The following is a 13,793-nucleotide window of genomic DNA, read 5'->3' on the forward strand; positions in this document are numbered from 1 at the left end:
TGGTCAAAATAAAACATTTGAGGCCATGAGCTCTTAATAGTTTTGGCCTAAAATGGGGGAAGTACATGACATTCCTAATGGAAAGATGTTGTATCTGTCAAACTGAAAAAGTTCATGCTCATAATGTAAGTATACACATGCCTTTACCCATCCAAGTTGCATTTGGGATGATCTACCCATGGACTTCTTTTGGGGCTTCTTAGAACTCAGAGTGGAGCGGATTCGTCTTTGAAGTTGTGGACCAGTTTTCAAAGATGGAACATTTCCTTGTAGAAAATAAATGATGTCTTTTCCATTGCAAAGTCATTCTTAAGATAGGTGTTTCAGTTACGTAGAGTTCCCAAGAGTATTGTTTTCAACCCAAATACTAAGTTCTTTAGCCATTTCTACGTAACTCATCCCTGAAATTTAGTACCATCGCCAATCCTAAAATTGATTGTTAAATGGAGGTTGTGAACTGAACCTTGGGGAACCTCTTGAGAAGCATTTATAGATATAAGCTGAAGAATGGGATTTTATAGTTGCTCAGGTTGAGTTTTCTTACAAAGAGGCAGTGCATTCAGCTACTAAACGACCACTTTTTGAAATTATGTATCCCAAGGTGAAAAGCCACATTGGACCTTGCAAGCATTCCTGCAAGAGCGAAGTCGAATGTCTCAACTGAAAGATTAGCCTAAGAGATATGACATGTGCACGAGGAGGTGCGTGTGAAAGAGAAGGCTGGTGAACACCGAAAAGATCTTCAGTTTGAAGTTAGGGGTGGAGCGATGGTTTATTTGCAGAAGGACATTTTAGTTAGTATTGCAAATAGTAAGCTCAAACATGGACATATCGACCTTATAGAGTGCTCAAGAAGTTAGATTTGAATGCCTATGTTGTTCGGCTTCCAAACTTTCTAGGCAAGATGTCCCTCATTCAACGTGAAAGATCTCAGCCCATACAAGGTATAAGAAACCCTTGATTATCCACCAAACAACTTGGAGTCAAACTCTTTTCAAGAAGGGGTGAATGATAAGGTATATCTTCTATGAAGAGATGCAGTCAAGAGAAAAGGGGTTATTAGGAACTAGATCTCAAAATCTAGATGGAAGGAAATCCGGATAAACTAGATATGATGATCCACGAATGAGGATTGTGGGTTGGGTACGAATCAGATGAACACATCATAACCAAATGCTTCGTTAAGATAAATATTCGAAGTTGAGTAGATAACTTCCCATAGAAATTGTTATGCTTTTTGGTCATTTTATTGTTTACTTTACTACAATGTATTGAAGATTTCTTGTAAATACTTTTATTTTTACTAGTCTATTTTAATCTTTTCATGTTTGTTACTTAGGGTTTTGGATCATCCCTATAAATAAATTTATTAGTTTTGATAACGGGTGATGAACTTTCGACCGGATTCCTTCCCTGTGGGGGGGCGTCATTGGGTTCGACGGGGGGAAGCTCTGATGCTAAAGTTAGTATTGGAATAATGAATAAACTGTATTGACAAGAGAAGGGTTTAGAGCGAGGATGTGAGTGTGTACCTCAATAGCTTGTGATGCAAGCTATTTATAGTCATGTGATCGTAACTCTCAGTAACCCGAAAGTCTCCATTAATGCCTCATTAATGGCGGTTACAGATCTCCTTTAAGTGTGACCGTTAGCTCATTAACGGACCATTAATTGCCTTTATTGGGAATCGGCTCAACCGTTCATCAGGCGGATCGAGGCATGATGGCGGGTCATCCGTAGGTTTGACTACGGATGACGTATGGTGGAATCTAGGTGATTCGCCATATGGATGTCTTGGTTGATATGCCATTGCTCTCCGGGTTGTCCGAATACGTGGTCGTTTGGTTAATTCCCCTTTTGGTCCCGTAAATTGTATCTGGTTGTTATCAGAAGCCCCCCCTAAGTTCCGTTAAAGTCCTTCAGGGCTTTTCCACTTCCTGGCACGCCGTCATGATGAGTTGCATTTATTACCGCTCTGTTCCAGGCCATTCACTGAGCGACAGGTGTCCTAGGCACGCTGTTCGAGGTAAGTGGTGATACCTTCTTCAACCTCTCTTTTTCTCTTTTTGCTTCATTTGCTATTTTCCTGCTCCGGTTTCCTCAAAGTTTTTCCGGCGTCAAGAAGCTCCAAAACTTCCGGTTTTCCATGTAAGTGAAACTTCTTGTTGTGTTTCTGGGTTTTTTTATGAGTTCTTCTGAATCTACCATTGAACTTTTTAATTTGGCTTCCCCCTCTGAGCCCTCTTTTAGCTGGTCTTCTTCTGTCAACTCGAGTTCGTCCGAGAGTACCCCTAGTTGTGATTTGTCGGAGTTAAGTAGCATGATGAGGGAGAGTAGGAATCATCATCTTTGTTTAATTAGAGCCCAGACCCTTCCCATCGCTGTGACCCAAACTGCTCCGGCAATAGATTCTAGGAGCTTTTCCAGAATGGAGGCTTCCCCTTCGACTCTGATTAGGAAAAAGATGCCTCGTGCAGAGACTACTCCGTCTCGTATGGGCGTCGTAGATCTGGCTGATTTGGCGGATCGCTATCCGTGGATCAAAGATTATGAGACCGAGTTGGCGGCTGCCCATCAACGACCCGCCTGTCCACCTGTAGGGTACCTATCTGTATATAGTAGTCATGTGGAGAGAGGGTTCCATCTTCCTCTTCCTCAGATGATGGTGGATATCCTGGAGTTTTTTGGGATCACTGTCTGCCAGCTGCATCCAAATGGTTGGTTAGATATTGCTCTAGATTGTTATTTAGCTTCGAACCTGGGGGTAGTCTGTAATCCTCATGTCTTCCGATCTCTTCACAAACCCACGAAGCGTAAAACCGAGTCTTTTTACACTTTCGCCAAATTCCAAAGTTATTCGCCCTTCTGCGGTAAGATGCCGAACGTCCATCTCTGGGACGAAAAAAATTTCTTTGTTAAGGTGAAAAAGGACGAACCCCTGGGATTCCCGTTGGTTTGGAACGCCAAACCTCTGCACATGGCTGGAGATTTGCGTATACTGACTGACAGTGATGAGAAAGTGGCGGATCTCATGAAAAGCATCAAGACGGATGCTTGGACGTACGCCGATGCTTTGGAATTCATGATGAATGACATTCCTCTGGTCCGCCGTGAGGGGGATGTGATCACGTACGTGAAGTTTACTCAACTTGATGAAGGTAACTTTGTTTCTTCCTTGAACTTTGATTATTTCGTTGTTCCCTTGTCAGGGGTTTGTCTGAGGCCAGTCGCTCCCTTGTAGAGATGCGTAAAAAACAGAAGGAGTTGGAGGCCCAAAAAGATACGCAGGTGGCGGATCCCCGTAAGAGCTTCGGAAAGCGTCCTTTGGAAGGCGTCGCGTGTAGACACCGAGTCGGAGGACATGTGACGAAAACCTGAAAACAAGACGGTGGAAGCGATTGATTCTGGAAGTTTCGAAAAAAAATAATAAAATAAATAAGTTACGGTGGGTCGTTGTTGTTGATTGGATGGCTCGCGAATGCTTAGCGGCATGGTGCGAGTACTTAGCGGCGGCCGGCGCACGTTCGATGACAGTCGGACACCCGCTCGACGATGCAAAGCGCGCGCTCGACGCCCGTCGGACGCACGCATCCAACCAGGAATAGCACGCGCTCGACGTCCGAGCAATGCACGAGCTTGGCAGCGCGAGGCGTGTGCGCCCGGCAGCGCGGAACACACGTTCGGCGGTCACGACGCGTGGACGCCCGACGGCGCGGAACGTGAGCTCGACGGCCGCAGGGGGCGTGCACGCCCTGCGGCGCGAGATGCGCCCCGGCGGCCGTTGGGCGAGCGCCCAATCGCGTCTGGCGGACGCCCAACGGCAGTTGGGCGATCGCCCAACAATTGTTGGGCGGCCGCCCAACCCCCTTGGGCGACGCCCGATTTTACTCGGGCGTCGCCCATTTGTCCGGGGACCCGTTTGCCTATAAAAGGCACGGATCCCCATGCATTGAAGGAGAGAGGAGGATTTTTGGAGCCTTTCTCACTCTAGACATTTTTAGAGAGAGAAAGTGATTTTTTTTGAGAAAAATATTTTTTTTCTCAAAAATTCCGAATTTTCCAAAGTTAAATTTTTACTAAAAAAAAACACAAAAAAACCGGAAAATCACGACTCGTGGAATCAATCGGCTTCGACTGTCAGATACCGAATTTAAGGTATTATCCGAGGACTAGACTCTTTTATTTTATTTAATTTATTTCCTTCTTCTATTTATTTTTATGTTATAGTTTTTATTTATTTAGTTATTCATTTATTTTAACACGTTTTATTTAATTTTGCGTATTTATTTAATTTTCGTCTCGTGTTGAATAAAATTTGGTTTTGTTTTAAAATAAAAAACCTCGTTTTGATATCCCAATACGAACCGTGATCCGATAAAAAGGTAGTTCGGGTATTAAAAACGTTGTAATTATAAGTTTTAATTTAAAGAAATTTTCAAATAATGTTTTAAAATAAAAACGTCGTTTTAAGAATTTCCGTTATTGACTATGATCCATTTTTTGTAGTTCGGAAATCCAAAACGATTGAATTAGACTTAATTTAAAGCTTTTGAATAAATCTGGAAACAGTTGGAGTAGTTCTGTAATTTTCTGTTTCTGTCAGTAATTGCTGCTTACCGACGGAATTTCCGTCGGTAAATCTGCTGGAATGTAAAAAATGCTGTTTTGGTCCCTCTTTCTTAACTTTTAAGCTTTTGATCCTTTATATATATATATATATGCATAGTTATGTAATATATATTTTCAAACTATTTTTGGATATTTGGTACATATAATTATTTAGAGTGTTTATATACCATTTTTCATTAATTTAATCTAATATAAGTATATGTATGTATATATATTTTCCTTTTTATTCATTTAAGTAATAATGGGTTTTATTTTAGAATGTTATTTACTTGGGTGTTTTGAAAGTAATTAATTAGTAGATACTTAGTGGATAAATGGGTATTATTTTGATATTTAAACTATATATAAACATAGGTGATTTTTGGGCTATTTGGGTAATATTAGTTATTATTAAGATAAAACTATTTTGGGGATAAATGTTATTTTCTCATTTAAGGGTTTTTATTTATTATTTTCACATGTTTAAAGTAAAAATGTATTACATTTAGTATTATTATTATTCTTATATATGTATTATATAGTATCTTTTCACTTATCCTTATTTCATGTTTCCTTTTTGGCTAAAATGTATATATATACCTATATTATTTTCTTTATTCTTTGGACATTTATGGGTCCATGTTTCAAATGGGCTTTATTTGGGAGTGACTTTTGATTTAATATGTTGATTGTTGTAATTATGACAAGTAAAGAGTCCATTGAGTGAAAAGGGGAAAATAAATCACAAAAAGAGTTTTCAATTTAATTATTTAAACTAATGGATTTTTAGAGGTTCCTAATGTAAATAAATAGTGTTTTCTTGACATTTCAAATTGTTTCTCAAAACACCAAAACCTTAGTCCGTTCCAACGACAGATTAGGCGAACCTTGTAATTAAAATCATTTTCATGGTGAATAATAAAGTTTTCGAATCGTTTTCTTAATGATTTATACAAAATAAATTGACTTGTATGCTTAACCACGTTTTCTTATTAAAGGTTTTTTTACCTTAACGTTTTCAAACACTTGAGTCGTTCCAACGGCGATTCGGGTGAACTTCATCAAACGGGGTTTTGAAATGCACCTAAATCGTTCCAACGGCGATTAAGGTACGAACCATGTAAAATAAACTCGTTTTGGGGAAATGAGTTAGTATAGAATTAACACGCAACACGACATGTAAATCCTGTGGTAAATAAACCACTTCTTTCTTCCTCCCCTCTCTTTGTATGTATATCAAATTGATGTAAATGGGTGATTCTTTACTAAAGTGGCTTTTTAATAATATATGCTCAAAACGGTTTCCAAAAAGAGAAAGAAAAGGTTTCAAATGAATTTTAAACTTAAATAAGTATACGATTAGTCCGTTATCGTCTAACATGCTGAGTAGGAGGCCGGTGGTTCATAACCGAGCGATGTCGGGGTGCCTAGTAGCCTTTCTCCGGAAAGGAGCTAGCCTTCTCGGCTCGTACCTAAGTTTCCCGAACCCACACCGGTCTCCCGCAAGGGATCGGTGTTCATTTTCCCGTTCGTGGGTGGCGACTCTTCCATATCTCCGAGCTCCGGTCCTGCCGAGCAGCTTGATTCCACGATTGGTTGCTTTCGGCGCCAATCACCGCTTACGTCGCCATGAGGTGTCCACCCCCCGGTCCGCCCGGGAGATTAGGCTGCGGCACCTCGTCTAACAAGTGGCGACTCTGCTGGGGAAGCGAGAAATTTGATTCCGGAAGGCGTGTATTAAGCCCTTAACGGGGACGGATCGTATTATTTCTTTTCGTATGCATTCATGTGCATTATTACAAACCTTTTGGGTAATTTCCGCGAAACCTCTAGCGAGAGTCCATTCGTCGCTCGAAAGAGGCTAGTGTAAGTTCCCCCTTACAGTAAGGTGCCAAAGGGTCCCCATCCATTCGTTAGGGGCGAATTTGTGCGGTCCTGTGAGGTCCCGCGCTCAGCCGTGTTAGCATATAGTAGCCTTAGAAGTTGCCATAGGATTACCCGTTACTATTTTTGGCGTGATAAATGAATCAGTTCGTGTTTTCAAATCGCCATGATACGTGTCTAAATCCTAAAGTATGTAAAGAAAATGAAATGATGCGTTAATATATACTCTTGAGTCGACATACTAATTACCCTAAAACATCGAAACGATTTAAACTAAAGACGACTTAGTCATCTCGTATGAATGAACATGTGCGGCCCGCCTTGTCCCTTTCTGTGTCCCGACGAAGTTACATGTTCAGGAAATGCGTTACGATGTAAGCACGTATTAGTATGAATCGGTTTGGTGTTGAGGATAGTTATACTTCGATTCAAAAGACTATATTAACATTAGCCGTTATTCACATTCTTTAAATAAATTGGGATAAAACGAGATCATAACGAAACGAAAACGAAGAACATTTCTGTTTCGAACGACCCTCTCATAACGTGAAAAGTTTCGCGCACGTAGCCCGTCCCTTCCGAATAAAAGATGAGCTTTTACGTTATGCCCCGTGTCGTTCTTAAAGAGAAATGGACGTGTCCGCAGAAGTGACTAAGAAAAGAAAAGCGAAAAATGAACTAAACGACCAAAATCATTCCGAATTTACGATATATGTCAATCCCGAGCGTAGTTAAAGAAAATAAACCAATGTCGTTGAATACGTGCCTCGAACGAGTGTATACCCCGTTTAAAATCTCGAAGCCGAATTAAGCCAAACCATATAATTGCGCCATATGGAAGAGACTGCGGGTTTTGACTAACGACTCGATCATTTCGACCGTTACCAAAACTGCAAGAAATATGGCCCGATGTACGTGTTTGTTTAATTCGTGCCTAAAGGAAAGAGAACGGTGATATCCTCGCTTTGAATAGACATGCGATTCAATGAAATGTTGATTTTCTATAACCACACTAAGATGATATATCCCGTGGATTGGGAAGAACAACGAACTGTTGCTAGCCGAAAGGTTACCGTGCGCTCAAAATAAGACTCGCCGTCTTTTCACGTAGCTAAAATGAGCAAACGGATCCTCGATGCTAAGAACAAACGCGTTACGCGATGAGTCCGTTCCCTAAAATAAAATCCAAAAGTGATTCCATCACTAAATAAACACGTGGTTACGTCTCTCGATAGATCCAAAAGATCCCGTTGTAATCCAAAAATCGAGACACGAACCCGCGCGAACAAAAGGGAACGAGTCATTGACAATAACGAACGATTGGACTAGAAGAATAACTCGTACCACGTCTAAAAACTGAGATGCGCTCAAAGGGAGTCAAAACCCGAACTAATGCGTCTCGCAAAAGGACAAAAGATGAGTTATTCCGAAAGGACAATCCATTTGGTCAATATCTTAGTCACTGAACGTTGATACGTCAAAACGAACTGTATTGTCTGATGACTGATCTACTTTTTCGCAATAATCGACGGCATCACATGTCCCCTGGACCGCAATATGAGCCCCAAACCAAAATCCTAGGAAAGAGACTTGGACCATCGAGTGTGTGGAGGAATAAGGGTGGAAGAGAGATGTTGTGATACGTGTAATTAGACTAACATTTGTTCTTCTTATCTTATATATCCGTAAATAAATAAACGCACACACCACGAATCATGTATATAAAATCATGCATACATACTAATGGATACCGTTCGCGCAGACGTCATCATTAAGCGATTGTGGTACCGAGAGAGCAGTCGGCTAGTTAGGCAGTTTGACCAGTTACAGATTGACAGTTCTGAATCGGCAGTTGTGGCTTCGGAATCATCTTCGTCCGAGTATACTCAGTCTTCAGCCAGTATGTCTGCGACCGACGAAAAAGTGGCCGGATTGGAAAACTCTGTGAACAACATTAATGAGCAGTTAGCGGTGATAGCGGCCCAGTTAGCTAAGCTGGCCATGAGAGATGACAAAAGTGGCAGTAAACACGCTGAGAATGAGGTGAATGATGGACCTCGCTTTGGGAATGAGGATGTCTATCAAGATTATATCCGGAAGCAGCTTGAGAAAGAGAAAGCTAAGGAAGAGGAGTGGAAGCAACACATCACGCAGGAGGTGCAGGATCTACGTGGGGGAAGTTCCGGGAGTCAGGACTTTTATAACTTGAAGAATTTTTTATCGGCAACGGCTTTGCCTTTGAAATTCCGGCTCCCTGACATGAAAAAGTTCGATGGAACTGGGGATCCTACTGCCCACATGAATCAGTATGTCGCTGTAATGAAGCACACGATCCTTACTGAGGAACTTAGCGAAGAGGGATTGGAAGGAATCAGCGAAGTCATTCATCGCTCAGTATAGCTTCAACACCATGCTTGAGGTCACTTTGAAGGAACTTGAGAGCACTAAGCAACAGGCTGGGGAATCTTTTTCCGATTTTGTGAAAAGATGGAGGGCTAAGGCCGCGGTCATGAAACAGAAGCCGCTTGAGCAAGATCAGATTCGAATGGTGATTGGCAACACATTGCCGTATATCAAGAATGAGTTGCGGTATATGCCGTTTACCGATTTCAATCAGATGTATAGTTGTGCCTTGACAGTCGAGGGGGATGGAGAGCCGAAGAAAGCATACACTAAATGGACGAAGTCTGGGTATAGTGTCGGAGGGCCGAGTGCGAGTGCAGAATCTGCAGCAGTGAAAGTGCTTGATCTTAATGCTATCGAAAAGAGGTGGTTCGCCAAATTCGATCAGACTTACGCAAAGGTTTTCGAACGTTTGCAGAAGAAATGACTATTGAAAGCCCTTACCCCTTATAACAAAGCTCCACCTACTCCGCAGATACAAGCTAGAGGGTATTGTGAGTTCCACAGCAGTCATGGGCATACAATTGAGAATTGTGAGAGGCTGAAACACGAAATCCAGGATTTAATCGAGGAGAAAAAGATAGCTGATCCTTCGTCAGCAAACCCTTCCACTAGGCGTAATCCATTGCCTAATCATAGGGTGAGCATGATCGGAGTTGGTTTGACAGAATGCGTAGTGATGGAATCCTTCGAGGAGAACGTAGAGGAGTTGCTGGATTCCGACGAAAGGAACAATATAGGAAATGGTCTATATGTGTCCTTCCTTGGCGAGGAACAAGAGGATGAACCGATGGAAGAGGGATTGGATGGTGGAGCACCGTATGATGAAGATAGTGCCGAAGAGACCGGAGAAGGGTCGTCTCAAACTATTGTGCCTAATTTGGGTCTGTTTAGTGGAGGGGGGAATCCCGAGGTGCACTTGCGTGAATATATGCCCGATATGTTTGTTGAATCCTTCGGGGTGGATGAGATTGCTCAGGGGTTCCACTATTCGCTGATAGGCGAGCCTTTGGGGTGGTTTCACTCATTACCCAACTCTTACAAGTTTGATTGGGATCGATTATCAGATTTATTCCTAAAAAAGTACCAAAGGGCTGAGGACAGGGCCGCGGAGCGCTTCACAATGCAGATTGGACCTATCAAGCGTCCGTTGCCGAGGGTTAGCAAATATAATGGCAACAAGGACCCTATGGAGCACCTTCACTTCTACTTATCGGCCATGTCGCCCTTGGGTTTTAAAGAAGAAGAGATCACTAGCTTGTTTTGTAATTCGTTGATGGGTGAACCATTAATGTGGTACATGTCGTTGCCGATGTATGTTAAGACCGATTGGGCGGCAATGACGAAAAGATTTATCAAGGAGTACACAGTATGGATGCTGGCAGAGCAAACCCCGGATTCCCCATCTTACCAAACACCTGATGTGGTGTTAGTGATGCCTAGGTATGGTGGATACCAGGATCCTATTGAGCATGCGAGGTTATTCCGCAATCATATGTATGACGCCGGATTCCCGCAGTGTGAATTACATGAACATTTCCCGGAAACTTTAATGGGAGAAGCCTTGTTGTGGCACCAAGGCTTATCAGAGGAGGAAATGGGTCATTGGATACCGCTTAGGAGTGCTTTTGTGGCGAGATATGAGATGTATGTTCCATGGACGGCATCCCTGGAAGATCTGGATAGGATCAGGCAATTCCCCGAGGAACCATTTGTGGACTATGCTAGGAGGTGGAGGCACCGTTATGAGCAGTGTAACGAAACAATGAGCAATAAAGTGCAGCTTATGTGCATACAATGAGGTGCTATTCCGTTGGCATCAAGAAGGATGAGCAGAGTGTCCCTCCGAGATTACGACAATTTGATAGGCTGGGCATTGTATGGATCAGCAGATCCCTTTTATTTGAATCCAAACGTTCCTCACGTCATGGATTTAATGATTGTGGACATTTGGGAGAGTTCTTCGGACGAGGAAGATGCCAATCGGAGGATTCCTATTAACATTTGGGACGAATCGGACGATGAACCGGAAATTTCCGTAATGACAAGATCAGGTCGGGTGGCCGAGGGAAAGGCACCTATGGTAGAGACTGAGATAGGGGAAGGGTTGGCTCCTAAACCCGACGACCAAGTTCTTGAGCAGTTGAAGAAGACGCAAGCTAAATCCACGGTGTGGGAAGTTTTATGCCATTCCAAGTACCATCGTGAAAACCTGATGAAAGAGCTGCAGAATTTGGTTATTTCCTTCGATACTGAGCCGGTAGTGCTAGTAGGGGCAATCATGGCTCGAAAGAAAACTAAAATCACGTTTACCGACGAGGATCTCCCAGAAGAAGGGAAGGCTCACAATAAGCCTTTGTACATCCGAGCGGAAATCAACGGGAAGAAGACTAGCTGTGTGATGGTCGATGATGGATCGGCTATTAATGTTTGTCCGTTGAAACTCTTGTCTAAATTGGGAGTGGAAAGAGGAGACTTGACGGCCTCGGAAACTGTGATTAGGGCTTATGATGATAGCCGAAGGCATATTGAAGGAGTCTTCAAGGCCAAGTTGAAAGTGGGGCCGCATGAAGAAGAAACTGAGTTCACAGTGCTGGATATCCCGGTAACCTTTGCTGTATTGTTGGGACGCCCATGGTTCCATAAGTTGGGAGGTGTGCCCTCCACGCTCCATCAAATGATCAAGTTCCCCTTCGGGGAGGAGATAGTGACGATCAGAGCAGAAAAATTAAGCTCGGTGGCGGCATTGGGAATTGAGCCTCAGCTTTTCTCCGGATTCCAAGTTTCTGGGATTTACGAGTCTAGCATGACCTCCGATGTGGTGAAAATGATGAAAGGGGGTTTCATCCCCGGTATGGGCTTGGGAGCACACCATCAAGGGTTGCCAGAATTTCCGGATTTCAAGAGTCAGAAAACCCGAAGGGGTTTAGGATATGAACATGGAGGTCCGTCCAACGCAAGTGGTGAAGGAAAGGTGGGCCTAAGGAAGTATTTTGTGAACGAGGGGCACAGAAAGGTTTATTCGGGGACTCCCGAGTCATGGACTAGCACCGAAGGAAAGATTCTGCCAGGTTTTGAGATCTTCAATGATGTTACTGACTGGGGCAAAGGAAAAGCGAGCTGCTTTGTCGAGGAGATTATGATGTTAGACTTGAATGCCGAGGAGCAAGTCATCACTATTGAAGCAACTGCAGGAGCGGTGAATGAGCCTAGTACCTCCAAAGCTCATAAGAAACCCGAGGACCTCGATGATGAAAATTGTATTACGGCTTTATTTGAATCAGATGATGTACTCGCCAATACTATCAATGAAATGAATTCTGATTTTGCTTACTTGCTTGATGTTAATCGTGATCATTCCATGCATTCTCATTCATATAACATGCCTACATTTGAAATCAATGCAATAGAAATGTCAACTTTCAATCTTGGCACGGATGAAAATCCTAAACTTATACAAATTGCTCAAGAATTAACTATTGAAGAGAGGAAAGAATTCGAGAGAATAATTAAAAAATACGAAATAGTGTTTGCTTGGACATACGAAGACATGCCTGGAATTGATCAATCAATCGTAACTCACCGTATTCCAACATATCCCGAGGCGAGGCCCGTAAAGCAGAAGCTCCGACGCATGAGACCGGAATGGGCAGATAAGATCAGAGAGGAAGTGAAGAAGCAGTTAGAAGCAGGGTTCATCGAGGTAATCGACTATCCCCCTTGGGTCGCAAATGTAGTGCCCATCGCAAAGAAGGACGGCAAAGTAAGAATGTGCGTCGATTATAGAGATCTTAACAAAGCATGCCCGAAAGATGAATTCGCGTTGCCTCATATTGACGTGTTGATCGACAGTGCAGCATCAAGTGTCTTACACACGAACGTAGACGGTTTCATGGGCTACATGCAAGTACAGATGGCCGAGAAACACAAAGCAAAAACCTCGTTCACAACTGAGTGGGGAACATACTGCTACAGGGTGATGCCGTTTGGTTTGAAAAATGCCGGGGCAACTTACCAGCGAATGGCTACAGCACTGTTCCATGATATGATACACAAGGAGGTAGAAGTTTATGTGGATGACATGATGGTCAAATCGGAGACAAGAGAGGGGCATTTCGCTGCACTCGAGAAGTTTTTGGCCCGAATTGCAGAATTCAAGCTAAGGTTAAATCCGAAGAAGTGCTTTTTCGGCGTTTCGTCAGGGAAAATCTTAGGCTACGTAATCGGAAATAAAGGAATTGAAGTAGATCCCGATAAAGTGAAAGCTATACAGGAAATGCCGGCACCGAAGAATGAGAAAGAAGTGAGAGGGTTTCTGGGGCAGGTTCAGTATATCAGTCGGTTCATAGCAAGACTCGCCGCAATCTGCGAGCCAATCTTTAAGTTGTTAAGGAAAGACCAACCCACAATCTGGAATGATAAGTGTCAGCAAGCTTTGGAGAGCGTCCGGAACTATTTGTCTAATCCGCCAGTACTGAGACCGCCTAAACTAGGAAAGCCGCTTCTCCTCTACGTAGCGATTGAAGAGCGATCTATTGGGGCAATGCTGGCCCAAGAGGGGGACACCGGTGTGGAGCACGCGGTGTATTATCTGAGTAAGAAGTTCCTGGAGTACGAGCTCAAGTATAACATGATCGAAAAGACATGCGTGGCAGTAGTATGGCTAACAAAGAAACTATGGCACTATTTTCAATCATATAAAGTGATTATTATTTCTCGGATGGACCCCGTAAAGTATCTGTACCGAACTCCGTCTTTGACAGGGAAACTAGCCCGATGGTTACTACTTTTATCCGAGTTTGACATTGAATATGTAACGAAGAAGGTTATCAAAGGGAGGGCCGTGGCAGAGTTTCTGGCCAACCAACCTCTGAATATAGAAGAGGAAGAGATAAGCT

The sequence above is a fragment of the Euphorbia lathyris genome, chromosome 8 (genome assembly GCF_963576675.1).
Source record: "Euphorbia lathyris chromosome 8, ddEupLath1.1, whole genome shotgun sequence".
In the NCBI taxonomy this organism is placed as follows: domain Eukaryota; kingdom Viridiplantae; phylum Streptophyta; class Magnoliopsida; order Malpighiales; family Euphorbiaceae; genus Euphorbia; species Euphorbia lathyris.